The 20,342-nt window shown below is 39.1% G+C and overlaps 1 protein-coding gene across 4 annotated transcripts in view; it reads left to right on the plus strand.

The window, feature by feature from the left end:
• Nucleotides 1-20,342, plus strand: part of Psd3 (pleckstrin and Sec7 domain containing 3) — a 439,685-nt gene that overhangs the window by 236,133 nt on the left and 183,210 nt on the right. The window lies entirely within an intron of this gene.

Below are 20,342 nucleotides of genomic sequence, written 5' to 3' on the forward strand. Positions count from 1 at the left end.
GGTTTTTATAGTAGCAAAGGTGAGGGTGAGGGATTTCTAAGGTGAGGGAGGACCCCTGATTGGCTGACATTTGTCTAGAGGTGTTCTGGTAAATGTGTGCTGGCAGATGATCCTATCTACAGTGGTTGGAACATTAGGAATTTTCTTTGGATAGTCTGTTCCTGGGTGGTCTCAGTTTGTGGGCTTTCTTGATTGCCTCAGGGTTAACTACTGAGACTCAGACCTCCCTTGAGCTTATCATGGTAGGGACCTACATTTCCCTTTTCACAGGTACCAATGACAGGACCCAGTCACGGGTCCGGCTTGCCCATTGGTTTAAGGAGATAGCATTGGGACCTAAGAACCATTAGCTACAGATTATGTTTTAGGACAGTGGTCATCCTCTGCTATCAGGCCCTGTAGCTCCGATCTTTTGAGTATAACCAAACTGTAATTATAATCCTGAATGTCCTCTTTGGTTCTGTGGTGCTGCATAAAGAACCAAGGTGTCTTTTTACTGTAGGACCATTTTAGTTAATGAATGCATTAACTGACAACCCTGGGTCTACTTTTCTGGTATATCAATGGGGACTATAGGTAGTCTACTATAGGCAGACAAGGGAGTTCCCCCTTGTCTCAGCACTTCAACCTATTCTGGGCAGGAAGCATGGGATGACGTGTTCTTTTCTGTAACTATTTTGAGCTGACATTGGGGTGTTGTTGCCAGGCCCAAGAAAGGCAAGCCAAAGATAAGGAAGGGATTCAGGCAATGGGACCCTGATGAGAAACATCTGGTTCACAGACTCTGTTGAAGAGACAGGGAACACTCACATCAGCTGGACTGATCCACATCTGCTTTCAGCAAGTCCAAGGCTCACAGTCATTTGGGGCAGGATGTGGTCAGCTACTGATGCTTAGATGTATCTGCCAGCCAAGTGAAACCAATTGAGAAGTTTAAACTAGGAACAGAAGTTAAAATTTATGTATTTAAAGGAAAATAATACGTTTGAAACTCTCAGGCCCATATTGAAATTCATATCATAGATAAAGGCAGATAATGGGTATCTGTATACAGCAGGTGTAGACTCATACCCTTGAGTCCCAACAAAAACTACAGATTTTGGTTAGAAGCATGTATATTTTTTCTGCTGTCCAGAGATCCAAGTATGAATTGGACAGAGATGTCTTTGGCCTTATGAGAAACACATTTAAGTTCATATTTAAATGACAACCAGACTAAATCTAAAGTCTTGAGCTTGTGACCCAAACAGTAAGTAGTCATTGCTCTAATCGCTTACCAGAACTATACCGTAGAAGGGGAAAGAAATCAGAAACATTTTCCATATCTTAACCTCTGTTTACATTTTAAATCATTTTTAGACCCTCAAAGCATATGAGCTTTTATATCCTCGATCTTTATATATCTTAAAACCTTTTTTTTTTTAAGTTGAGAGACCTAGTAGCTTTAGAAAAAGCAAGGCTTGATTTCTATGTATATAAAATGAACTAACAAGCTGGCTATAGCTTTGTGCAAGGGTCTGGATGCTGTTGCTGCTAAACTGACAGCATTATAGCTGGCTTAGCCATCAATGCTATCAGAGATCCCGGAAGGATGGATGAAGTACACATGAGTACAGACCAGGTAGGTTCCAAATCCTTTAAAATGACAGGGACCAGAGTCATATACAGTTAGCCATACCCAGGTCTCCACAGCGTTGGAGGCAGAAGTACCAGAACAGCAGTCTTACACAGGCCCATAAGGTGATTTTTTTTTTCCCTGTGGAAGAGGGACATGGAAAGACTGACCTTATTTTGTCTAGGCATAAGTGTGCAGTCAATTTTCCAATGTCCTCCTCTCTGTCCACAGTCTGGACAGGGTCCTGGCAGCAGGTGTTGCACTGGGGCATCTCACCCAGTGGTCAACGTCGTTGTAATCCAGGTGGAGACATCATGGTGTCCCATGATCTTTTTCGGAGACTGTGAGTCACTGCTAGGATCTCAGAGTCTCTGTCTAATATAAGCTTTTTAATCATTATTTTAAATGCCATATTCTGCAGATCTCTGAAGTATGGGGGCTGCCTAGATTTATCTGATTAGACAAAGTTTGTTTCTAGTTACTTGTTTTAAGTTTGACTTTGAAAACATAAACAGGGGACTAAATAAGGCTTATCCCTGTAATTAATTATATCAGTACTTTAAGGATGACAGACTAACTTGTATTTCCTAACAGTTTATTATAAGTTAGCAGCTTTCATAAAACCAAAACTTTACATTCTGTCAGGGTTAGCCTTAAAAAATAATGATTTTCAATTGACACTAATAAAGAGTCATTGCGAGGGTAAAAATAGAACCAGTTTGTGTCCAGCTGTTAATGCTGTCTCCTGTGAAAGCAAGGAAAAGGCCCGGGGTGAATTGGGATCAGGAGGGAGCCTAGGAGCTAGCATTGCCCTTGACCAATTCTAATTCACTGCAGTCCCACCTTAGGGAAGGACCACAAGTTCTTTTTGCCAGAGTTAAGGAGGGAGGCACCCTTTTTAGGAAGTAACTACTTTCTCCTAGCAGCCTGAGGGAATGCCTGACCTTGGGAAAAGGACTTTGTGGGCTCTCTGTTAAGTATGAGCCTTAGAAAACAATTTTTCAATTGAAGTTCCTCTTAGCATCAATACAAAAATCTATGACTCAGTTTATCCAAATAGCTTAAACCCAACAAAGTTAGCAAAGACAAGGAGGCTAAACATACATTTTTAAGCCTTAATAGACCTTGAACAAGGGAATACATTTTAAAACCATCAGTTAATATTTTTAATGCTTTCACTTTTTAATATAGTGTCCCATGTTGTGGTGTTCCCCCACTTTGCAAAATTATTTTACAATTGCAGTTTTGCATATGTTGTAGATCTCAATTCAAACATCTGACATACAGGTGGTCCTACGCTACTTCTGTACAAAGGATTGAGACCCTTAGACTTGGACACTGTTCCAAGCCCTCTATCAAACTGCCTAGGTCGTTGTCTTCTGCATCACAAGCAATGAACACCCAGTTTCTGGTTAGCACTTTGTGCTTATGGCTGTGACCCTAATTTTTAGCTTTTATTTTAAGTCCAAACATTAACAATATATAAAACATTTGATAAGCACACATGTCCCAATTGTATTCATATTTTAAAAAAAATTAAAAATCTCTTAAATGTCTTCTTGCAATATCAAAAATAGAAGTCCTCTTTGGCCTCACCATCGACGGCATATACATAGCCTGTCTCTTAGATCTCAGCCTGCTCTATTTCACTGTAGCTGGTGGTACTTGTGACTATCACCTGGCACTGGCATTTCTAAAACCATTCTAAGGTCCATTCTTGCAATTGCACATTCTTTTGGGACTCTAGTCCTGCCATACATTTGTAAACCTCAACTATTTCCTATGATCCCTTTGTGTCTTTATAACCATTATCACCTGGGTGACTCTTAAATTAACAAAGTTTAGTTGGCAGAGAAAGGTACATTTTTGAGTATAAAAACATTGAGGTACATCTTTAATACTTTAAATCTGATATATATTATTTTAAACCTTGTTTTTAGAATGGTACATGAGTCATACAAAATCTATCCCAATCCAAACTCTCTTGGAGATCTGTTGTTCCAAACCTCCTAGTTAGGCCCACTCCACATGGTCACCTTTAATCAAGATGGTGGTGAAATCATGTGGCATCCATTATTATTTTTTTCCAGCACAATGACAACCCAAAATCTAAAATAGAGTCATGCCTTATAGTTTCTTTAAAATTACCCATGCATAAATTTTAAGTTATCAATTCCCAGTATTACTAATTAACTTTTAGTTAGTTTTTTTTTATTTTAACAGATTTTTGACCATACCTAACAAAATAAGCTTAAATCAGAAGCTAAAGAATGTTCACATAAACCAAGTCCAAATATTTTGGACTCTTCTGCTGTGTTTTCTCCTTGTCATTGTGTCAGGGGCTCAGACTAACAGAGTGACAGGAGAAACTTTTAAATAAGCCTGGGTCTAGTGAAGGAAGAGCCATAATCCAACTCTAGAGCCAGCTTTTCAATAAAGAACAGCATAAGACAGTTTTAACATTGTCTACATCAAAAAGTCACCTGAATTTCTGCTAACCCAAATCCAGTAACCAGAGCTCAGGTGGGCGGCAGAGGCAGCAAAAATGTCCAAACCATCTCTGTCTCAGCTCCTTGCTTGCAAGAAAACCTACAGAGACAAACTTTTCAATAAAACAAGCACATTCAGTATTTGCAGGTATGTGAAACCACAGCAAACATAGTTCACATCCCCTTCTGACCTTCTATAACTTTTTATAAACCTTTAATCCATTTTTCTCTATTTTTTCAATCTTCTGCTTCCTCCCTTACTTTTCAGACAGCATACCAGAGTCTTTCTCGCTTCTCAGACAACATAGAAACTCTTCTAAAATCCTTCTTATGTTGTCCCTCAGTAGTATATAATATATTGTATGGCTACAATATTTTAAACATGAACAAAAACATTTATATACTATAACATACATAACTTTAAATTAACATCACATAAAATCCTGTACCAGTGTGAAACATCTGAGACAAACAGTAGTTTTTTTTTTCCTACCCTAACCAATAGTTACTTGTAATTAGCCCTCTAAATGATGACAGATATTTATAACCCATTGGATCTGAATGACCAAAGCTGCTCTGGTAGAGGGAAGTCTGGCTATAGTGTCACAGCACGGTCACTGCCACTGAGCTTAACACCTATAGCCAGTGCCTTTGGCCCACAGAGTCAAACCTTGGTCAGGTTTGGCCAGAAGTTGAGGCACACAGCTCCCAGGGCAGGTGGAGGGAACCCATCTACCAGCATGGGAGGGGGCAGGGTGGCATGGAGCATGGGGGAAAAAAAGAGTATTAATTTATCCAGTCATAGCAATTAACCCCAGATTTTCTGTTCAGTGTTTGAAATCTTATTGGGGCACATCCGCACCCTACAACTGTGGCAGGCAGGCAGCCTCACTACATTGTAACAACAAGGCTATATAACCCAGCCACCCATCCATACACTTGTGCTGCCCCGCAGCTTTGTGCATGTACAGCAAACCTGCCGGTGTTGCACCCGCACTACAGGCCAAGGCTGACTCCTTTCCGTGAAATATTTAAGGTGGGTGGAGGTTGTTTGTCTCATCCCTTTTAGGAAAATATACCCCTATGCTTATGGTCCTATCTCTAAATCCTGTAAGTGATCCAATATCAAAGTCAAAGAAGTCATGCCTTGAGTCTGTCCCATCACATCAGTCTCTTAAGTCAGAAAGAAGATGCACAAAAGACAAAAATAAAACAACACACAAAACAATACAGAGTCCTCCTGGTGCCTGGAAGCAAAACCTGAACTGAAGATAGCCTCTAGCTGTTTTGCACGAGCATCCTCTATGTCTATCTACAGAAACCAGAGAGATCCACTCTCATACAGAAGGGTCAGAAGGGCCCTGGGGACGTCTCCCCAGGTACCCCTCCTGTGATCTTTCCACACTTCCGTGTAGACCATCTACAGGTTCTCACAGATTCTGGGCCCATTCACAGAAGGATATCCAAACAGAAAGACACAAAACGAACCAACTAGGAGGTCAAGTTCTCTATGTAAAAGCAAAGAGCCTTTATTCTTACACAAACTTGCAAACTCGGTCTCTCTGTGTGTCCATCATATTGGAGTGGTTGGAGAACTCCGAACTCAGCTGGAGTTGGGTTTTTATAGTATCAAAGGTGGGGGTGAGGGATTTCTAAGGTTCAGGACCCCTGATTAGCTGACAGTTGTCTAGGGTGTCCTGGTGAGTGTGCTGGCAGAGGATCCTATCTACAATGTTTAGAACATTAGGAATTTCCTTTGGATGTCTGTTTCTGGGTGGTGCCTGGGTAGTCTCAGGGTAAACTACTGAGACTCAGGCCTCTATTGAGCTTATCATGACTTGGTCCTACACCAGTATTGTCCCTGTACTGTTTGAAGGTCTTACCATTTGGGCGTGCATGTGTTTAACCAGCCGAAGCTCCTATATCGTTGATGACTGTGCTGGTTGCCATTAATCAGATTTAGCTGAAGGCATATTGAGCAGGTACCTGAGAAGTTGTTGTAGAAAAATATGAAGGCTTTGAAAATTCACATTGCATTCTTGTTAAATCCCATTAAATAAGCCAGTGGAAAAAAATGAAGTATATACTGGTTCTTTCCAGACAAATTCATCGTCACTCTTTACTACCTGCTTTAAAATATAGAGGAATGGTTCATCATTCTCTTAGTACCAGCATCTTATTTATACTTGTTTCTGAGTATTCTTGTAGATTAAATACTTTGTAGTTTTGAGCACATCACTGACTTGCTCAGTAATCCCTCTTATTTTTTTCCCAATGTTTCATTATCTACAAAATGTATATGTAATTAAATGCCTATAAATATAAACTTTTAAATTGCAGTATTAAGTAATAAACGTGCTTGGAATATGGAACTATGATTGGCATTTTGTTTTATGGGAAATACTATAAAGATGTAACATGACAATAAATTTGATCATGTCTGTTTGGACTAAGCTTCAGACGAAATCTACTGGCTAAAACTAACTAGTTCTCATATATTTGGTACATACTAAGGATTCATCTCCCCTCCCCCAGCAATATTATTGCCTGATCTAAAGAAACGTGGGGGGGACAGGAGAATTGGTAGGACTGGTATTCTTGTGGTAGTGATGGGGGTTGGGGGGACAGGAGCTGGCTTCCAGTGAAGAGTGAGCTGATATAAACACTGTTGACCAAATCCACAAATCCATATCTAGGAAATTTCAAGAAATTTGCACCTCAGATATCTGTTTAAACTCAAAACATGATTAAGAGTCTGTGGCTCGGAAGTTACTGTTAGACTAATTTGTGATAGAATATACTGTTGAACATTGCTTTTTGAGATTTTCAATAGCAACTTTCCCAACATTGCTCTGTGCTCTTCAGCACGGGGAGGATCCGCACACCAGGTGTTGCTGGTAGAAGACAAAGAGTATGATTCCTAAGGGGAGTTTCTGCTGCCTTCATTGGTTCCCATACAGATTCCTTGTCCTAGGGGCAGAGTGTCTTCCTTCTTGTCTGAGTCTAACAGGAAGCGTGACCTTACTTGGGTTTGATGTTAAGATTAAAGAATTAAACAGAGGTCAGAACCTGGTAAATATGCCAGATTGGTAGGGAAAAGAGAATTAAGTGTGCATTTGTAACAGATTAATCTTAAAATATAGTAAGAGTGCCTTCACAGCAATAAATTTCTTTTGCAGCTAGTAAAATGAATTCTTGAGTTGGCTCTGTGGGAATTTAAATGGTAGATAAGTATTTGGTTTACTTCCAGTACCGGAAGATAACACTAAAATTTCTTTAAGACAACACTTTTTAATTTTCTTTTGTTGTTTTTCTTTCATTCTTGAAAATTAATACATGTATATAATAAAATACAATCGTATCCATACCCAATTTCCCACCTCCAACTTCTCCTGTATCCTCCCCAACACGTCCCCCTCCCAAACTTATGTTATATTTGTTTGTTGTTGTTGGAAAACCACCAAGTCCAATTAACGCTGCCCATATGTACATGGGGTGTGGATCAGGCACCAGAGCATGGGAAAACCTTCAGAAAGCAATGATTCCCCTCTCCCCAGCAGTTCTACATGTAAAGGCTTAGAAAGGCTCCATGAAACTGATGTAACCGTTTGTAGTTAATGTCCTTGGGAGTGTCTGTGTCTGTAATTACTATTGTAAATAGTCTTTTGCTTACCTCTCTTTCTCCTGGCTTCCCATTGTCTTCCTGTCTGTGCTTCCCTGTATCCTTGGTGTCCTCTGCTATGGAGCGTGTCCCCAGTTATAAGTCTAATAAAGGACTGGAGCTGTGAAGGTAATTTCAGCCCATCTGACGTGATCTCTTTTCCCTTATGGCAGTGGTTCTCAACCTTCTTAATGCTGTGACTCTTAACTACAGTGCCGCATGGTGGTGGTGACGCCCAACTATTTATTGTGCTTTATAACTATAATTCTGCTACTTTTTGAATCCTAATATAATATCTGCTATGTGACCCCCACCGCTGCCTTATGGTATATTGTCTTTTCTCTTGATCCGAGTTCCCTACTAGACTTTCATCTTGTAGAACTCCTCATCACTATTGAAAGTCCACGGAAGCACAAGTAAACTTTTGTCTAGAAATGAGCAGGGTTTCTACCTGAGTTGTTTAACAATTATTATGTTTTTAAAATATGGTCTTTTACCAAAAGGAGTATATATGTACTAGACTGAGAAAATAGCCTTCAGCTGTGGAATGCTTTTACAGAAAAATGTCATGGTTTGATTTTTTTTTTTTAATTTTAAAATGACCTTTAGAATGCAGCGCCACTCACGATCATGTTGGCGATGGTGTGGACTTTAATAGGAATGAGTCCGTATTTAAGTATGTAAAAGTTTAATTGTGCACTAGCGAATCTCATCCAATTTTGTGACCTCTGAAAATGAAAACTTTTCCATTCCTCTATCTGCCCCTTCACTTCTGTTTTATTCATTTTTAATTGGGCCTGTCTGAGAACAGGTTCCCACGGAGAAAAGCTGTCAGAATGCTACCTCTTGAGTCTGCGGGCTCAGTCAGTGGCCTTGGGTGGGGCCAACAGGTTCTTCATCCATTGCTCTTCTCTATGAGTTTTCACACGTGTATAATAAGGCATGTGAAATGAGCTTTAAGTCAGTTTTTCCCTCCCTCCCTCCCCTCCCTCCTTCCCTCCCTCCTTCCTTCCCTTCTGTGGAGAGAAGAAGAATAAGAATGAAGAAAGTGATTGAAAGCTCATTAGACCCCTATGACTTAACTCGTTTCCTCTACAACAGCCAAGTTAGAAGTAAAATTAAATCTTCATGCTTTGACAGAGTTCAATGTGTTTTATTTTCTCAAAATTAAAAAAAAGTGTTTTAATTAAGTACTGGTAGAATCTATTCTTAGGACATTTTTCCAACTTTGTCCTAGACTATATTAAATATAAAAATGTTTGAAGACCCAAACAGAGGTGATTTTTTTTTTGCGTGTGTTTTAATATGTACAGCATTAGGAACTGAATCTAATGAAACTTTAGAGTCATTACTCAATCATTAAAACCCACTAAATGAACAGTGCACTTTTTATAATCATGAATTATACTTTACGATATAAGAAAAAAACAGTGGATAGAGTAGCATTTACATTTGTGTGAGTCCTTTTACTATTTGGACTAATAGAGGACAAGTTGTAGAATTTTTCAGTGAATACTTGTGAGAGAATGCAAGTGAAAAAGTGCTTTTCTTTCTTTCTTTCTTTCTTTCTTTCTTTCTTTCTTCTTATTCTTGTCCTCCTCCTCCTCCTCCTCCTCCTCCTCCTCCTCCTCCTCCTCCTCCTTCTCCTTCTTTTGTATTTTGAGACAGGATTTATGTCACAGTCCTGCGATCTGGAACTCACTTTGTAGACCAGGCTGCCCTTGAATTTACAGAGATCTGCCTGCCTATGCCTCCAAAGTTTGGAGTGCTGGTATTAAAGGTGTGTACCACTATGTATTGCCTGGCAAAGTAAATGCTTTTAGTATTAGTATAGAACAGATTTGAGCTTTTGGAAACCTGGAAGAGGACCCTAGAACTGAAAACTCTTTCATACAATGCATAGCGTCTTCTTACTACATTCAGCGGCAGTATATTACAGGTGGATAAAACTCCCCAAGATTTCAGCTATCCTTAATGTTGGATTGTCAACCTCTTAAATCTGTGACTGGAATCTATAGAAGATACTTTCTCATATTGAGTCCTGCTTTTAAACATTCTTCTTATTTGCTTTGAGATTGTAATTACATTTTTTCTCTCACTTTCCTTCCTTCACTTCCTTCTCCTCCCATTTTCAAATCTGTAGCCTCTTTTTAAGTTAATTGTTATTGTATGCATATTTATTTGCATATACAAATAACCTGTTGAGTCAATGTAATATTACTTGCTTATTACTGATCTGATAGGGGAGATGGAAAGGGGGTCTTTCGTGGTGGGGGAGGTAAATACAGAGGGAGGTGAGAAAGAGGGTAAAGGACAATAGCAGCATATAAGTGATCTAATGGGGAAACTGAAAAGGGAGAACCCCTTAGGGAAGGAAGAGAAGGGTAAATACAGGAGGATGGAGGGGGTAACAAAAACAATATGAATGGCTGAAAAAGGCACAAGGAATCTTACTATTAACTATTATCTTTAAAAAGTGCACATAATTTATATCTCCATCTCTCTATCTATCTATCTGTCTGTCTGTCTGTCTGTCTGTCTGTCTATCTATCATCTATCTATCTATAGTTTTAATGAAGTTTTCTCAACTGGGCTGACAGAACTAGCTCTTAAAAGTCAGAAACCACCTAATGAAAACCCCAACACCAGACCTGAGAAGCCCTCTCTTGAGTTGTTGGCCAGGATTGTTGAAGAGACTGCTTTGAACATTTACAGAGGATTCTGCTTAGCCCACCAATGGTGCATTTGAAAAGATGGACACCTGAGGGCAGCATAACACAATTAGACTTCCTTGGTAGAGGCGAACAAAAGGAAAGCAAACCCAAGGTTAGCAGTGCTGCTTAACTGAGGTCTGAGGTCGGTACCAAATCAGTGATACACTGTTTCATCACTTTCTGTAACTGGTGGAATTGTCGTGGCTGGGGAAATACCGGCTGAGCTCTGTTATCTCAAGACTTCTGAAGCTGGATTTTACTCACAGACAATGAGAACTGTTAGTTTCTCCCAAAGCGTGAGACAATGTTTTACAGCTGGATCTCATGGAAGCATTTCCTCAACTGAGAGGCTCCTTCCTCTGATAACTCTGGCTTGTGTCAGTTTGACAGAAAACCAGCCCATACAGATGGACAAAATATCAACCACAGGCAGAAATCTATCTGGGTTCGGTTTTGTTTTGTTTCTTTGCTGTGTGTGTGTGTGTTTGAAAAAAGTTTTATTGGAATATATCTGTGCCTACTTGTAAAAATCTTTACCGAGTGGTGAGTTTGAGCAGTTGTGACAGAGAACTTATGGTCTGCAGAACCTGAATATTAACTATCTGATCCTTTCCAGAAATCTACAGGATTTGTCTGTTTAAGATTTCTTTAAGGGCGGAAGAGATGACTGTTTAAGTACACATGATATTCTTATAGAAAACTGGAGTTCAGAGTCCCAGTTCCTGTATGGCAGCTGACAACCATCTGTAACTCCATGTCCATGGCATCTAGTGCCCCCACACAGAAAAGTTTCTTCCTTTTTCTCACACACACATGAATAAATCCTCATTAACAGTTTGGATTTCTCCTCCTCCACACAATCAGGTGAGGTTTAGAGTGTTCTCTTAAAGTTTGAACTAGGACTGTTCTAAAATATTTTAAATTATTTATTTGGAAAAGAAAGAATTCCCCTCAAAAAGACATTCACTGTGTTTTTTAAAAGATACCTAGAGAAAAGACTCTTTTCTATTAAAAGAAATTTATTTTAGGGGCAGGAGCAATGGCTCAGCTGATAAGAGGGCTTCCTTCCTGTGCTTCCAGAGGGCCTGAGTTCAGACTCCAGATGCACGTGAGCCAGCTCATAACACCGTACGGCTTCATGTGTGGGCTAGCTTGCTATCGGCTGTCACACGAAAGTCATCTGAGAGGAGGGAGCCTCAATAAAGAAAATGCCTTCATAAGATGAGGCAGTAGTCAAGGCAATAGGGCATATTCTTAATTGGTGATTGATGGGGGAGGATCCAGCCTGTGGTGGGTGGTGCCATCCCTATGACCTGGGGTCTGTAAGAAAGCAGGCAGAGCAAGCCATGAAGAGCTAACCAGTAAGCAACTCCAACTTGTTTCCGTGGTTAACAATGATGTGAAAGTGTAAGCAGAATAAACCCTTTTCTCGCAAACTTGCCCTTGGTCATTTTTATAATTTTTTGTTTAAAATGCAGCAAGATCCCCGGCAGCAGTAGGCAGCAGAAATGCTGTAGGTCTCAAATGGTGGTAGTGGGCCATGTGGCGGCAGACAGAAGGCCCTGGGAGCAGCCAGTCCCAGGCAGAGACGGCTGCTGATCCCCCAGCAATGCCTGGTCCCAGGCAGGGAGACACATGGCAGGCAGGCAGGAGACAGAGACATGGATAGACACGACATGCAGGGTGAGGTTGGACATTTATTCAGGGGGTTATGGAGGAGGAAGGGTGAAGGGGAGAGAGAGAGAGAGAGAGAGAGAGGCAGAGGAGGAGGAGAAAGAGACAGAGAAGGGGGGAAGCAGAGAAGTGGGGAGAGAGGCAGAAGTGAAGCTGCCTCTCAGAGAGGAAGATGGGAAAAAAGGGGCAAGCTCAGGCTGGAAGCTGAAGATCAGCCTGCCTCAGTGAATGGGGGGCGGGGAGTGGGCATGGCTTGTCTCTTAAAGGGACCAGGGGCCAAAACCATAACAGTCATTGTGTTTCATCACAACAGTTGAAACCCTAAGACACTCTGGCTCCAGGGATCCAATGCCATCTTCTGGTCTCCCTGATGCCTGGACACCCATGACAGAAAATCACACAGAGACACAGACACACACACACAGACAGACAGGCAAACAGACAGACAGACAGACAGACACACACACACACACACAAATAAAATCTTTTGCTGAGTGGTGGTGGCATGCGCCTTTAATTCCAGAACTTGGGAGGCAGAGGCAGGGCGATCTGTGTTAGTTCGAGGTTAGCCTGGTCTACAGAGCTAGTTCCAGGACAGCTAGGACTGTTACACTGTCTCAAAAACAAACAAACAAAACAAAAACAAAAAAAAAAACAACCAAAATAAATAAACAAACAAATAAAATCTTTAAAAATATTTTAAGCAGCCATATAATAAGTGTAGCGGATAATCTTCAATTTGTTTGGTAAGCCTTTAATAAGGAAGTCTGATTTTTTTCTTTGATGCTCTTTTTCTTAAAAATAGCACCTTGATCACATAAACATTTAGGATTTTGACCTGTATAATATTTGAAAGTTTCAAACAAAATTCATAATTTCTGTGGTATTTTCTGTTCGCGTACTTTAACTTTCTAGGTTTGAATTAAAGTCTTTCTTGTCTCCAAGGGAGTCATTTGTGTTAGCATTGCAGATTTGAGAAGAAATCCATCTCTATGATGAGTCAGGATACCTTTTCAAATTTTTTTTTCTTTACTGACCTCATGAAAAGGAACTCATGTAGTTGATCAACCCCTGTTTTAGAGAGCCCTATCCTTCTTTAATAACTCAGGAAAAGAATGAATGGAATATCATGATGTATGAGCATCTTTGCTATACAGAGAATTCTTAAGCTACAAAATCAGTAACTAGAGGTATTTTTTCCCAGTGGACAGTATTTCCTTGAATGGTACTTAAAAATTCATGTGACTTTATATAACAAGGTAAAGAAAATATGGGAAACAGAAGGAAGGTTTCTTGATGAAGGGTACTTTATTTTTACTTTCCATTAAAAAATTTATGAAACTTTGTTGAAGGGAGAATGTCTGAATATGTATCAGTCAGAATTATAATGGACTGGCTTGAGCTTTTACCTTAGCCTCCAACCCTTTATTAGAATAATTAACAGTAAGCCAGAGAAAGACAAGAAAGGACAGTTATAACAAGCTTCAACTAATCAGATATTCAAGAGGTGGTGGGCATCTTTGACACAGAGAAAGCCATGTATCTTATCTTTTTTTTCCCCATTGGTAAGAGAAATTGACACACAATGTACTTGTGTATACTGTGCTTCTGTACTGTGTGATCCAAGGCATAGCCAGCCCTCCACACTAGCAAAGAATTGGTTGTAGTTTTCTACTTCCTGAATATGCCAACATCTTGATGCTCTAGTCCCTTATAGAAATAATATTTTCATTTTTCTAAACATATATTCTCTTATGACTCAAATTGCCTTTTGATAGATTATAATATTTAATGTACTTCCCCCAAAATACTTTTTCCATTGAAGTTTAGTTGATTCTGATGAGGAAGATATCAGAACTTGAAGGTGTGTGCCAGTCATTCCCAACAGCGTGATTCAAAGTCCATAGGCATGTCAAGGGGTATCTTTATTACCATGGTGGAAATGATGTAGTCATCACTAAAGTATACCAGAACTGCTACTAAATGAACAATCTAAATAAATATGGATTTAGAATGAAGTATTTTTTAAACCAAAAAGACTCCACAGACTTTACTGCTGTTTTGAAGTCTTATACCAGAGTTTCCTAAGATGATGGCAGTTTAAGTAGAACTTCAGTGTACCGAGAAAGCGTTCTTGATATAGTAGTTTCCCTTGTTGTTACTTGAGGCAGGGTATCCTGTGGCCCAGGGTAGCCAAGAACTACCAATATGGCTGAGGATGGCCTTGAGCCACTGATCCTCTTGTCTACTCCTCATCCTACATGCTGGGATTACAAGCTCACATTGCCATGTTTACCAGTAGTCTTTAAAGATTTTATTCCTGAGTCTCCTATGCTTAAAACATTACAATACCTCCAGAATGGGGGAGTGAGGACCCCAGGAGCTCTTCTTCACTATAACTTTAGTAACACCGAGAGAGATAGTCACCATTATTAGGACTTTGGAAATTAACCCCGACTTGTAGCAGTCTGCAGTGTAATCAAGGGAAAACAAATGAAAACACTACTGTGCGAACAACCATTGTGCAGTGTTATTTCTCGTCGTGTTACATCCCCTGTGTTTAGCTCTGTGAGAACCAGCCTTCAATACCAACTGCCTCGCAAATCACAGTGCTTGAGAAACCGGAAGATGAATATCCACTGGTGCCCGAATGTGCAGCCATCCGGAGCCTCATTTCCAGAGGATTGTCAATGAATTGTCTAGCCGCTCCCTCCTGGGATTTGTCTTTCTTTGCCCTGGCTCTCCACTTACTCGGTACAAATTGCCTGTGGCAGCTGTTGAATATTGTTGCCTCAGATGGTGACAAGTGATGACAAACACCATCTCAAAATATGGAGAAGGGAAACTTAGGGAATGTGGTTCACAAATAGAGCTTTGGCAAGTTCTGACATGTCTTGGGTCATTTAGGAAACCATACATGAATACCCAAGAAAGAAAGACCTAGAAGTATATAGGTTTGCAGCTTCTGCCTGACCTTAAGATGCTGCATAGGTAAGAAGTCCAGGGGAACATGCCTGCTGGAGCATTAAAAGCAATGTCCTGGAGCCATTGCAAATCCTGTCTTTGTTCATGTGGCTTCTGAGTCACTGCTCATTTGTCTCAGTGGCCAGCTAATGACTGATATTCTTAAATATCAGAGATTTGTTCAGGAAAAACTACTAAACACCTCAATGATAGGAAGTACAAGGGAAATGGAAGGACTTGCAGGATTGCCAAACAGTTTTAAATCTTTAGCTTTCAGCAAATAATATAGGACCGACAAAGAAATAGTATGTCTCATATACAACAAGAGAGTATTCCCTGTTGTCCTCCCCACTTCCCAAACAGTAAGAGACTGAGGCATCTACTTCTGACAGCAAAGTAGACTTGAAGATAGTATTCTTTTACTAGAGACAAAGCAGGGCACTTTTGTATAACCATAAAAGAATCTAGTAAGAAGTTGTAACATTTTGAATCAATATAGGCACCTGGGATGTTGTAATAAAATAAACAGTATTTGTTTTGTTTTGTTTGCCCCTGGCAAGTGGAATAGAACCTTTGTAAGCACAGTATTAGAAAGATCTAGGAGAACTTTTTGTTCTTTTGTTCTTTAACTTTCAGCACTTAATACAGACCTTCCAAATTTTTGTGATTTTCTAAGTGAGAGGAGATTCTTGTAAGGAGCCCTTAATCTCTTAGGATTTTCTGGGTGATAATGATTTTTATTCAGAGGTAACTCTTAATGGCTTACTAGGTAGCCACAGAATGGAGGTGGGGTGACTTCTGAGAGAACAGGCCTTTAATTTGGATTAGGAGGCTAGGATTTTCATCCTCTGTTCTATATATACCTACCCTGCGTGTAGGCAAGAATAAGACTGAAGATTGAGTTGCCTCTAGTGGCAGTGTTTTAATAGTCAAACTGTAATATAACCGCTATAGAAGTCACAAAGGGATATTCCTCCTTTTCCATCCCTGGATTTCTTCCTCTCTTAATGAATCTACTACACACACACACACACACACACACATCAAATAGATGAATATCTAAGTCCCACAAAAGACAAGTCTCTGTGCTTCATAGACTTTTAGACCAGCCTTATATATTTCTTACCAAAATGTTTCTACGTGCCATGCTTTTAAAATAAGGGGCAATGTTGATATGTTATTGAATTTTATAAAGAGCAGGGCAAAAAACCAAGTCAATAAATGCAAAAAGATTGAAACTATAGTAATTATATTCTCTATATAATGGAATGAAATTAAAAGGGACTGAAGGAAATTTGTGAATATTAAATAATATACTCCTAAGTAAACAGTAGGTCAAAAAGAAACTCAAAAAGGAAATAGAGAAGTGATTTCGGATAAAAAGAAATTTAAACCTCTTTTAGAACACAGCGTTATCAGTGCTATATGATGAATTTGTTATAAGAGTCATTTGGCAAGGAAGAATGAGTGCAAATCAATTGTTGAGAAACAGATTAAAAAACACATGTAAATCAGTGAGATTAAAGGAAATATTCAGCAGAATTACAGAGTAGAAGAACAGGAAAATTTAGTGGACTCATAGGTTTACTGTTCTATAATATCAGTGACATTTCCCTCTTTAAAAAGAAATGATTTGTTTTTATTTTATGTGCATTTGCATTTGGTCTTCATAGTTGAGCATATCACATCCCATGGGACTGGACTTAGAGTTGTGTGCTACCATGTGGATGCTGGGAATTGGATTAAGGTCCTTTGGGAGAATAGTCACTGTTACTTACTGCTGAGCCATTTCTTCAGCCCACTATCAGTGACATTTCAATCCATAAAAAAGAGAAGATTCATATTATAAAATTCATTAAGAAGGAGTATTGATGGACTTTGTAGAAATACTGTCAATAGTTGTATGTAACAGAATATAGGTAATTTAGGTGAAATGAACAACAACAACAACAAAGCAATAAACTACTGAAACTCTGAAGTCTAAACTCTGAATAGACTTTTAGTAGTTTGTTAGTAAACAAAGCTCTCTCTATGGTGAAAAGCTCATTGCATGGCTGAAGTTGTGAACCATATCACAGATGTAAAGAAAATGGGAGAGGGACACTTCTCAGGCTCCCTGTGGGAACAGGATTAACCAGATATCAAAATGGAGAGATATCACAAGAATATTAATATTCTTTATGAATAGTATTTATTAATACAATCAAAGCAAATAGCCTCTCCATTTTGTCAAAATGAAAGAGTTCTAAGCCTAATACAAAACTTATTGTATATATATATATATATATTATAAGAACAAATATCAAGTATAAAAATCAGAATTATAGCCAGCATAAACAATATCAAGCAAAAAACATATGCTAAATGTTTCACCAGTTAAATTATCCTAAGGAATCTAAGTCTTGTATTAGAAATGGCTTGACTAAGTTATGAGAGGAAAGTAACCATGACTATCTAGTCTTCAACCTCATCAAAGACCTGAGAAGGGAAATAATATTACTTGAGTAAACAGGAAGCACAATCAAACAACTTCCAAAATGTACAATAAATGGCAGAGACAACTGGCTACTGGACAATCACCCAAAGTCTCGTTTACAACATTGGAGCAACCAACTTTGACCAAGACCTTGAGTAACTGACCAACCATTTTCAGAGGCAGGAAAATTTCCAAAATCGTCTTAACCTGTCTTGGCAAGGTTTGGCAGTCTTTTTTGTTGTGTCCTGCTTGTCTAGTCTGGACACTGTGCATTTTGTCAGTGGTCGGGACATGGGCAGTTCTTTGCCCAAAGGCCAGTTTTGCCAGGAGGGAAGCAAGAATGGTCATGTGTACTATCTATACAGATGTAAAAGCATATGTGGTCCTTTGGCTGCTGGATTTAGTTCCTGTTCCCTGCTCATGCAGAGTACTGCTGATCTGTGAATCTATCCCTAAATAAAGAAACCTTTATTATACTCCATTCTGGGCTAGTGTGGGACTAGTTTATTATAATCAACAACAGAGTGGCACCCAACGTGGGCCAGTATCTTAAAGAGTATTGGCTGAAGAAGTTCCCACAGCACTTGTTCCTGTGATTTTTGTCCTGATTATAACAAATCAGCCCTGTCTTTTGGGCTCATTCTAATTTTACTTCTGTTGTTATTCTTACCACTTCATTGAACTCTTAAACTCCTCAGCATCTTCATGATAGCTTCAACAAACTTCTTCCAAACTCATGGTAACTTTGAGATTTCCTTAAAAACCTCATGAATTATCAATCGTCTTAGTGGTGAATGCTTTCCAGAAAGTTCCCACCTTCCTTTGCCCAAATCCACCGATAAAACACTGTTTATTTTATATTTCTCCTTGAATTTATAGTTTAAGTCTAATTTTCTATGAAAGTTTACTTGTGTTAGATTATTACACTTAGAATTTTTCTGGATCATAAATTTCATTTGCAATAAAGACTTCAAATTGAAATAAAATATGCTATCACATGTTAAGTATATTTTAGAATGATTTATAGTTGGTAATTAACAGTTTATTGTAAGTAAAATAATGTTCAGATTTAAAAAGAATTTGAGGGGCTGGAGAGATGGCTCAGTGGTTAAGAGCATTACCTGCTCTTCCAAAGGTCCTGAGTTCAATTCCCAGCAACCACATGGTGGCTCACAACCATCTGTAATGAGATCTGGTGCCCTCTTCTGGCCTGCAGGCATACATGCAGACAGGATATTGTACACATAATAAATAAATAAATATTAAAAAAAAGAATTTGAATTTCTCAGACATTAAAATATTTTGTGTGATTAGTGATTATATTGAGTCTTTAGATTTTTTTGTTAAAATCAAAGACTTTTAAAAGAGGTAATTTCTTCATGATTGCTGTTTCTTATGTTCTTGGAACATAAAAAGGCCTTGCCAACTCATGTTGAAATGATTTGCTCATACCTTGAGATACCTTAGTTGACCTAAGAAAGGAGTATGAAAATTGAAATTTGTCATTTTTGGTGCACCATTTCAAAGCACATTTTAAAATTAAAGTTCCTTCCTGTGCTTTAAATAAGAAAAGAAATCATCAAAACTTAAGAAATGAAGACTTAATTCATTGGCAGTAACTACTGAATAAGTTGATTGGCAAGTCTTGTTCTTAGTGTCAAGCTGTTCATCCAGTCTTTCCTATGAAATTCATGCCTACTTGCTGATGGAAGAGGCAAGGGTTTTGACAAAACAGTTTTAGCGTTTCCACTCTAAATATTTAGATAGCCTGGGTGGGCGAGCTTCTAGAGTGAACGAAGGGAAGGCGAGGCAGTTACTGTGAAGAATCGGGTGTGTCCTGGAAGCTGGGTTCTGTGTATGTACTTGCTGCTGTCAAACTCTCAGTGAGTACCTGTACTCCTTGTCTCTGGAGCATGTGCTGAGTCACTTTGAGGGCTGTGGTTCGGATCACACCACTGCTATCTATGAGGCAACGAGATAGCTTTGGGAAGCATCCCTGTAAAGCTGTTGTATACAGACGTGAATGTTGCTGCACCTTTTGTTCACCTGCCTCGCATACTGCCAGAGACGCTGCTTGCCTCTCTGTGGTCTGCATCCTTCCCCTGCATGTGCCATAGCACTTTTGGTTCTTCTGTGTCTTTTCGACATTTATTTCTCAAGTGAGCGGCTTTGGAAGACAGTGACTTTGGAGCTGTACTGAGGTTTTGCTTACTGCACTGGAAGATGGATGCGATGCCTCTCTCTGGATGGAAGGGGAAGATACTCTTTGTGCATTATTAGAGATCCCCATTTCTTAGGCTTAGAGGCTCACTATAAAAAGCAGCCTACTACATTGTACAAGTGTGTGTCATTTGCCCCTGTTCAGTTTGTGCGAGCTGCAGCTCAGGCAATTCAAATAGTGTTAACATTCTGGCTCCTATTATGGTAAGCATGAATTCCTGCTTATCTTACTTGAGAGTCATTTCCTCTGCTGAAAAGATAATCTGTTAACTTCAAAGTGAATAAATCTGAGAACCTTCAGTGTACTTAAATGTAAGGAAATACAAACCTATTAATTCAGCTCAGAAATGGCATTTTAATCCATGTTTTAAGTTTAAACCGTATTATATATTACCTGTATAAATGCAGCATCATTTTGCAGAATTTTGTTTGGGTTAAAATTAAGATTTTACATAACTTTATGATTTATACAGTACAACAATTTTAAAAACATAATAAGCCATGTGTCTTTTTTATGTTAAAGTTTTAT

The sequence above is a fragment of the Chionomys nivalis genome, chromosome 20, assembly GCF_950005125.1.
Source record: "Chionomys nivalis chromosome 20, mChiNiv1.1, whole genome shotgun sequence".
NCBI lineage: Eukaryota > Metazoa > Chordata > Mammalia > Rodentia > Cricetidae > Chionomys > Chionomys nivalis.